General features: G+C 33.2%; 1 pseudogene; it reads right to left on the bottom strand.

Annotated features, from left to right (window-relative positions):
* Nucleotides 1–3400: 3400 nt before the first annotated feature.
* LOC129941119 (40S ribosomal protein S18-like) lies at nucleotides 3401–3778 on the bottom strand (annotated as a pseudogene).
* Between the last annotated feature and the right edge of the window lie 4986 nt (nucleotides 3779–8764).

The following is an 8764-nucleotide window of genomic DNA, read 5'->3' as shown; positions in this document are numbered from 1 at the left end:
CAGTATCGTAAAATATCATACAGAATTTTGACCATACAGAGTTTTGAAAATACAGCATTTCGACCTGCTCCCAATATGTATTTCTATGAAAAAAACTAAAACAGTTTAAATACCCTCATAATTTAAATGGTTTAACTTTTGTAAGCTATGGAACATTCTTTTACAAAACGTAAAGAATAGAAGTAAAGTGACTGACAAATTCTTGCATTTACATCCCTTCAGGAAAAACATTGTTAAATTTAGTGGAATTTTAGAAATTTTGCATCCAAAATTCGCTGTAGCACAACAAAATCCTGTATAAACTCAATCTCTCCTTTTAGCCTATTCTAACTAACTAAGCCCCACGATTGTATCTTTAAGTAATTATTTAGATCTTTTCCTCTACCTTCGACTTGCGTCGTTTTACTTCATGTTATTTTAAAACATTTGTAAATCGTATTTTAAAAAATATTTGAATTGAAAAACAATATCCCTATACCCAACATCTAAAGTACTTAATCGCAACTCGTTTTCTCGTACCTATGGTTCTATGTAGATTGAAGGTACTTGGTACATGTAACGTATAACTGGTATCACATAAATATATTCTTCTAATAAATAATTTAAATCCTTCTGCAAAGCAGAGAAATGTTTTACATTTTCGTTGCAAATGCATTTCTCTTTATACAAAAGACTTATTACCTCATGACCTAAAAAAGTTAACTTTACAACAAAATAGCTATACCTAACTTTATATACCATACATACCTACCAATGAAAGAAGGAGGTAGGTTAGGTATGTTCATTCCTAAAATAGGTAGGCAAGGCATCCTTCTATACCTAGTTGTATGCCTTAACTAAAATATAAACATGAAATAACTATGAGTATATAAATGTGTATTATATTATCCTGGCTGACTTCTTCGAGGGAAGACAATAATATCAAACAATATATCTTGTGCCTTCTTCATTTACTATTTACCTACTACTACTTAGATATGTATGTATGTATGGAGGTATAAGGAAATCATAGAAGACAAAAGCAGAAGCAGAACCAAAATAAGACGAAGAAGAAGAAATATTCCGTCTTTTCTATTTAATTTCTGCAGCGCCACTGTTTCGTCGTCTAAGTGGTGCCTTGAGACTTCCTGGAATACGGAAAACTGAATACAACGACTACGACTATGACTATGACGACAACGTAACGTCGAACGGAACGAACTATAATACTCTTTAGATGATGTTTTTGTATATAGGTCTATAGTATAGGTTCTTCTAAGGATAAATATAGGTACAACTATATATGTATAAGATTTCAAAATATTGTTGTTGTTTATTTATATATAAATAGGTGTAGGCAAAATACTCTAACCCAAACCATAAAGGACAACCAACCGAAAGGACCAAGCCGAGCAGAGCCGTCAAAGAAGAGGAAAACAAACGAAAGCCAGGGAACAACCAAATGAAATCCTCAAGTGACAATAACTCTCTCCTTGGCACCGACACCATAGCATTTATGATGTTCATGGACCATGTAACCAACAGATTTATGGAAAACTTTCTGCCTGATGTATCCTGAGTGGCACAATGGCATCGGTCCACTTGAGCAGCCTATTGTTTCTATTTCTTCGTTTCTGTCCTCGTGTCGTCTTTTCCGACTTCCAGATCTCCGACAAATTTTGTTTTCTTTTATTTGTTTTATTTAAAATAACGTGCATTTCGTTCGTCTTACCATAAAATGGAAATGGATACTTTTTTTTTTCAAAAAAAAATACTAAACCATACGAAGAAGGAATAGAATCCAAAGCCAAATAGCTTAGTAGACGAACCAATTTATTACGATAATACAATTCCTTGATCCTTTTAGGAGCTGCTTCTGATTTGTTTACAATTTTTTTTTTTGTCTTCCTTTCTTCCTTCTTTTGGTCTCACCAGTTTCTAGCAACACAACACACCCATATGTTAAAGTGATATTTCCAAAATATATGCCTGGTAGACGTTCGTCGTCGTTGTTGTTGTTGAGGAGGTATAGGCCTAGGCATTATCCTTTTGCTTGAAAAGTGCGTATTTTTATAAATATATCCTGGAAGTGATGCTGTGTGGTGCCTTATACTCGACTAAGTATAAACATACCTACTACGAGTATATTGGAGACCATATGTTGCCAAAACTTATTTATGGATTTGATTTTGTTATCCTTCGACCTGAAAATATCCTTTTTGAGTATCAATAGGATTCTTTTCATTTAACGCTTTATATATTCATAGGATATCCCTTGAGCAATGAATTGGATGTCCAACACTTTTTTTTTTGTTTTATTTTATTTTGTATTTTTATTTGCGATCGAAAAAAAAAGAAGGACGAAAGGGGAAATGGGAAAGAAGGAAGGTCACACTTTGTGTGTGGAACATCTGTATAATGATTTTTGTTAGAAATCATATAAAAAGTAAAATAAGGTAAATCAATAGAATTTGCGTATATGTGTGCTTTACTATAAAAGTTCGCATAGCCAAAGGCTGCTGCTGCTGCTGGGCAAGTTGTAAAAGTTTATTCTAGTCCGAGAGACAACCATGCATTTTAAGAAAAGGTCCTTAGGTAGGGTATAGGTATAGCGTATAGGTATAGGTATACAAAAGTTCTTATAGATATTGAAGATAAACAATAAATATTGTTTAATTAAAAATAATAATAGTCCTTTTTCGTATAGAGGAGAGTTGCCGAAATATAGATAACAGAGCAGAAGCTGTTCTATAGTTTAATACCAATACGTGGGCGCATTGAGCCTTATGTGGTTCTATATGAAAGAATTTATTATGTAGGCTTTTGCATATTGTTAAACTTGTGACCTTGATGTGGAGAAATATATATGTATCAATGTTATATTTAATACTAATTCGGCAAAGAGGAAATATCAGAACCAAACAAGTTTTAATAACAGCGATGCTAAAGAAAAAGGAATTTATACAAGAAATTTATTAACGAAAAATTGTTGTTTAAAATGATTTTATATTCAACCAAAGGGATTTTCTATGAGGATTTAATAACTTGTAAAATCGGAGAACGTACGTTCTTGGAATTAGTTGGTCCAATCAGGCTTAAAATGATGAACATCAGTTTATTTCTGCAGGAAAACTAATGAAATCATAAATACTACAGTCAATGACATCAAAGTCTTATAGCAGATATTCAACCTACAATAAATAAAGTTCGTGAAAAAACAACTATATTTGTGCATCAAGAGTTTTTTTTTAACCTTATTGACGGAAAAAAATTAAGCGAATTAACAGAAACAAAGTCTAAGCGGTTATACTAAAAAGATACAAAAAAAGCTTCAAAAATCAAGATGACTCAAAGACGGTGAACATAACTCGAATGTGTTGCATGCTGGAATCAGATTTATGGAGTTTTTTAAGGATAAGGATATTCAAAGCCATTTCACATCATGTTTACTTCTTCTTGGACACACCAACAGTGCGTTCATGACGACAAGTTGTCTTTGTGTGTTGACTACGAACACGGAGACCCCAGTAATGACGCATACCACGATGGGCAAGAATCTTCTTCAAACGCTCCAAATCATCACGGAGTTTTGAGTCCAATGACAAGGAAGTGTATTGCTGGTACTGGCCATCGTCAATATCCTTTTGTCTCTTAAGGAACCACTTGGGTTTTGGATGATGGTGACAATTGTGTCGATCTCTTCATCTGAGCACTCTCCGGCGCGCTTGGTGAGATCAACGTCGGGCTTCTTGAGTACAATATTGGCTTAACGACGACCAACACCCTTGATGGCAGTCATGGCGATAGTCACCTTAAGTCCTTGATATTACCAATATACAAAAAAGGTGACAGCTCAAATCCAGCCAATTATAGGGGGATCACTTTGTTGAACTCGGCGCTAAAAGCTTATACAACATTATTATACAAAAGACTCGAAGAGTGGGTTTCCGTGAACGAAAAATCGAAATGCAATGTTCTACAAGCTGTACAATTAAGGATTATCCACAAAATTCGTACGTGCATTAATAAAACTTTATCAGCAAACAACAGCAAATATAGGCAATGGTAAAGACGGATCCGAAAGACTGATTGCAAACCGAGGTGTCAAACAAGGCTGCAACCTCAGCCCCTTACTGTTCGCACTCTTTCTCGATGACCATGTGGAGTGGCTTACATGTGGGCTTGGTATTGACAACACAAAGGTAAAGGTTACCATGTACGCGGATGACATAGTCATTCTGCCGAATCACCATCTTCATTGCAACTGATGATAAACAAGCTCTATCAGTATTGCTTAATATGGGGTCTGGAGGTAAATGTGGAATAATCAAAGGTTATGATTTTCCAAAACGGGTCCGGAAGAATTGCAAGCGTTGAAAATTGGAAATATGGCGAACGCAAGCTAGAAGTAGTAAAAAAATATACCTATCTCGGAATAGAATTATCGTTCAATTTAAAAATGGAAAACCACCTAAAAAATAAAGTAGATAAGGCGAAATCAGCAATATGCCAGAATTGGAAAAAAAATTTCAGCAACAATTTAATAACTATCAGCTCCAAATATAGTGTATTTAATGCTACAGCCAAATCTGTTTTGTTTAATGAAGCACAAGTTTGGGGGATAGAACGACAGGAGGAAACTGAAAGCCTGCTGCGGTTCTTTCTAAGGAAAATCTTTTACCTTTCATTAAACACGCCAAAATATATGTATCACCTGGAGTCGGGGGTTGCCAACAATGTTTATTTCTGCTCTTAAACGACATGCAGATTATTTATTAAGGGTGATAAATATGGAAGAATCAAGACTTTATAAAATAAATAAATAAATAGGTAAATAAATAAGTAAATAAATAGATAAGTAAATAAATAAATAAATAAATAAATAAATAAATAAATAAGTAAATAAATTAATATTAAAATAAATATATAAATAAATAAATGAATGAACAAAAGAAATACAGCAATAATTTAACATTAAAAGTGACATTGATATCACAGAGATTTGTTTGAATTTTTAACAGTTTATATTTGTAAGTTCTTAATAAGCAAATTTTCAGAATCTTTGCAATTATAGAAGAATTTTGTATTGAGTTTTTCAATTTTCTCAGACATTTTTAATACGCCACTATTTTCGTGCAATCTTGAAGTTGAGAAATGCCAAGGCAGGTCTAACATCATTTTCAAAATTTTGTTTTGAGATATTTGCAGTTTATTAATATGCGCCATGGCACACCTTCCCCAGACTAGACATGCATAAAGAATAATTGCTTGAAAAATGACTTTATAGATAGTATTTTTATTATGATTACTTAAACATGAACGTCGACAAATCAATGGATATAACATTCTAGTTGCTAAACTTATTTTATTTAATGTATTATTCACGTGGATTCGGTAGGTTAATGTCTTGTCTAAATATACACCAAGATACTTGACAGAATCAACCCACGGAATATCTGAATTATACATTTTCAAGTTACTTAACGGTAAAGCACAAGCTTTTCTTTTTCTCGTGAAAAAGATAGCTTGTGTTTTCTCTGCGTTAATTTTTATCTTCCATGATTCAAAGTATTGAAGTATAGTATCAAGTGCGTATTGAAGAGAACTTTCGATATTATACCCTAATTCATTTGAGCTAAATATAGCAGTGTCATCAGCGAACATAGCTATTTTGCAGTTAAGAAGGTCTGGTAAATCGGAAACATAAACAATGTACAAGAGAGGTCCTAAAACTGATCCTTGCGGAACTCCTGAATATATATTTTTGGAACTAGAACAAATATTATTTAAGTTTATTTTAAATGTTCTTCCTTGCAAAAAGCTTTGAACAAAATTAATAATATAATCCGGACAGCCAAAGAGTTTAAGTTTGTAAAGAATTCCTGCATGCCATATACTATCAAATGCTTTTTCTACATCTAAGAGTACAAGACCTGTAGATTGCTTTACAGAAAATTTATCTTTAACATGATTACATATACGTAAAACTTGATGAGAAGTATTATGTCCTTGTCTAAATCCAAACTGGTTGTTTGGTATAATATGGTTGTTTTCAAGAAAAATTAGCTTAGCTTTAATTACTTTTTCCAAGATTTTACTAAGGTTGCTTAAAAGACTTATTGGACGATAACTATTGGCTTTATTTGGTGGTTTTCCTGGTTTAAGTATAGGGATAATTCTTGCCATCTTCCAAGTTTCTGTGAAGTACTGCAATTTGATACAAGCGTTAACTATGACGCAAATAAAACGGATAGCAATTTTTGGCAGCTCCTTCAAGTAAATATTTTTTATGCTGTCAAAACCTGCAGATTTTTTTAATCGCAAATTGTTAATAAAATACTCAATATCTTCGCCTGAAACAAAGACGTCTGCCGGTAAGGGCACTACTGTATTTCTCAAGGTATTTACCGAATCAGTAACTACATTTGTTACCGCGCTTACTTGTGCTAACATAGGATTGTTGAAGTTTTGCGCCAATGTATCAGCAAACATTTTTGCTTTTTCTTCATGCGTAACAATGAGACAATTATTATTTTCAAGATGAGGTATGGATCTATTTTTGTTTTTTAAGACCTTGGCGATGTTCCAAAAAGGTTTAGAATTTGGCTCAAGGGAACTGAGCTTATTGTTCCAAGAGTTGTTTCTGAATTTTGTGATTTTCATTTCATTTCAAAGGTACATGGTCGGAACTAAAAGCATGTATAGTAATTGGTTGTGTGACTAGTTCTACACAATTTGTTAACATCAAATCACATAATATTGTATACTACAGACACACGACAAACTCTGTCATGTCTTAATTTTCATGTTCGCTACTAAATATAATGTATAAAAATTTGTTTTTCATGAATAAAATTTATCTATCTATCTTAAGGCTTTAAAGAAACCAAAAAGATATGATAGATCCGTGCTCTCCAGAAATCACCAAGTCTCTAAAAATCACCAAATCTCCAGAAATCATACACTACCCCGGACTTCGATGATAATTTCCAAGAAATATAATGTTTCTATGGACAGTTTAAGCACGTTTAATCTACTACTGAAATCATAATAAAAGTGATCTTCTGAATCAAAAATAAAAAGAATCACAAAAATTAAAAAATAACTTTTTTCCCATCGTTCCACACGAATTGGTACTTTTTCTTTTTTTCTCACTGTGCCACTTCACTTAGAAATTGATTTTTGAAAGTTGTAGATGAAAATGTCATCTTGTTAATCACGTTATCAAAAACTTTGTACTTTGACAATTCGGACACATCCTGTAAATTGTATTTTTTATCAAGATAACAAAAAACAAATATGGTGATATCTTCAATCGTTTAGAAGATAGGACTTTTCGAAGCAAAAAAGGCGAAACGGGACACTGTGCGTCTCTTCAAAATACGCCACAATGTGTTCTGAGAAAGCCTAGATCTTGAGAATTCTGCACGGTGGAATTAAATAATAAGAGTGGATATTTTTTTTCTTCTCATAATAGAATCTATGCCTTAAATCTTTTAATTGGAGCAAATTGTACATACGAATTTTCTTCGACTTGTTTGTAAAACATTTCCAGTGCTACCAACCATTAATAAAGGTCACTTGCATTGTACCCTAAGTATTACTTATAAATTTCAGATGACCAACAAATAAGAGTGATGTGTAGAATTGCATTATTTCTGGTCTTTTTCACTTATGATCGCAATTTATTTATTAAATTTACCTTTCGACTTGTTTTTAAGTGTTTAAAGTGCATTTATGTTTTAAATAATCGGACGCGGAAAGAATTGCACCGAGAAAGAACACCGTTTTATTCTCCAACTAAGAGATCAAGGCAAAACATACAGTTTCATTGAAGATGCTCTTTACCCATCTCAATCTGTTGTTGCTAGGGTGCTAAAGGTTCCAAGTCTACCAACAAATTTCACCGAAAAAAAAGGAAGCCCAAGCAAACAACAGCTTTGCTGGACAAAAGGATTGTTAAAGAGGTGCTTAAATATCCTTTTACAATATCAAGCGGTATAAAATCAAATCTATTATTGGATATAAGCTTTCGCACAATCCGCAGATAAAAATGTACATGGTCGAATTGCGAGAGGAAGGTTCCGTTACTTAGTTCTAAGAACATAAAGCAGTGTATACGATTTCCAAAAGTAAAGCTTTCACAATCGACTTGCTGAAACTAGCGAAATGTTGTTTTTAGTGACGAAACCAAGATACATTAATTTGTTTCTGATGGCAGACTTTATGTTAGAAGAAGGACCAATGAAGAGCTGAACCCTAAGAACATCATAACATCATAATCAGTAAAGCACGTGTAGGCAACATCAACATCAGGGGTTGTTTTTCTTATGCTGGAGTAGGTCATATCTATTGAATAAGAAATAATATGTCCAAGGAAACCTATTTGGACAATTTGGACAATATAATGCCAAAGAAAATATGCCTTTAGTGTGGACCTACCAGTACAAGCACACGGCTAAGGTGGTGACCAGGTGGTTTCTGCAAAATAATGTGCAATCAATCGTATCGATAGTTTTTGGAAAGATATAAGAAATGGGGTCTCGACAAAAATAAAAAAAGAGATACAGGAATCATGGTATTCTTCACCTGAAGAAACATGCCGAAAACTCATCGATTCTATGCCAAGAAGATGCGAAGCGGTACTAAAAAAAGAGAACATCCTACCAAATACCTAGTAAGACTTTAGAGATGACCCATATACAAAAACTCATGAAGAATAGCGTTTGAATTAATAAATTCAATTGTGTTTCACGATCTTATTTTTTGGCCATTATAAAAATAA

This window comes from Eupeodes corollae, chromosome 1 (genome assembly GCF_945859685.1).
Source record: "Eupeodes corollae chromosome 1, idEupCoro1.1, whole genome shotgun sequence".
Lineage (NCBI taxonomy): Eukaryota > Metazoa > Arthropoda > Insecta > Diptera > Syrphidae > Eupeodes > Eupeodes corollae.
This window is presented reverse-complemented; position numbering and strand designations above follow the sequence as displayed.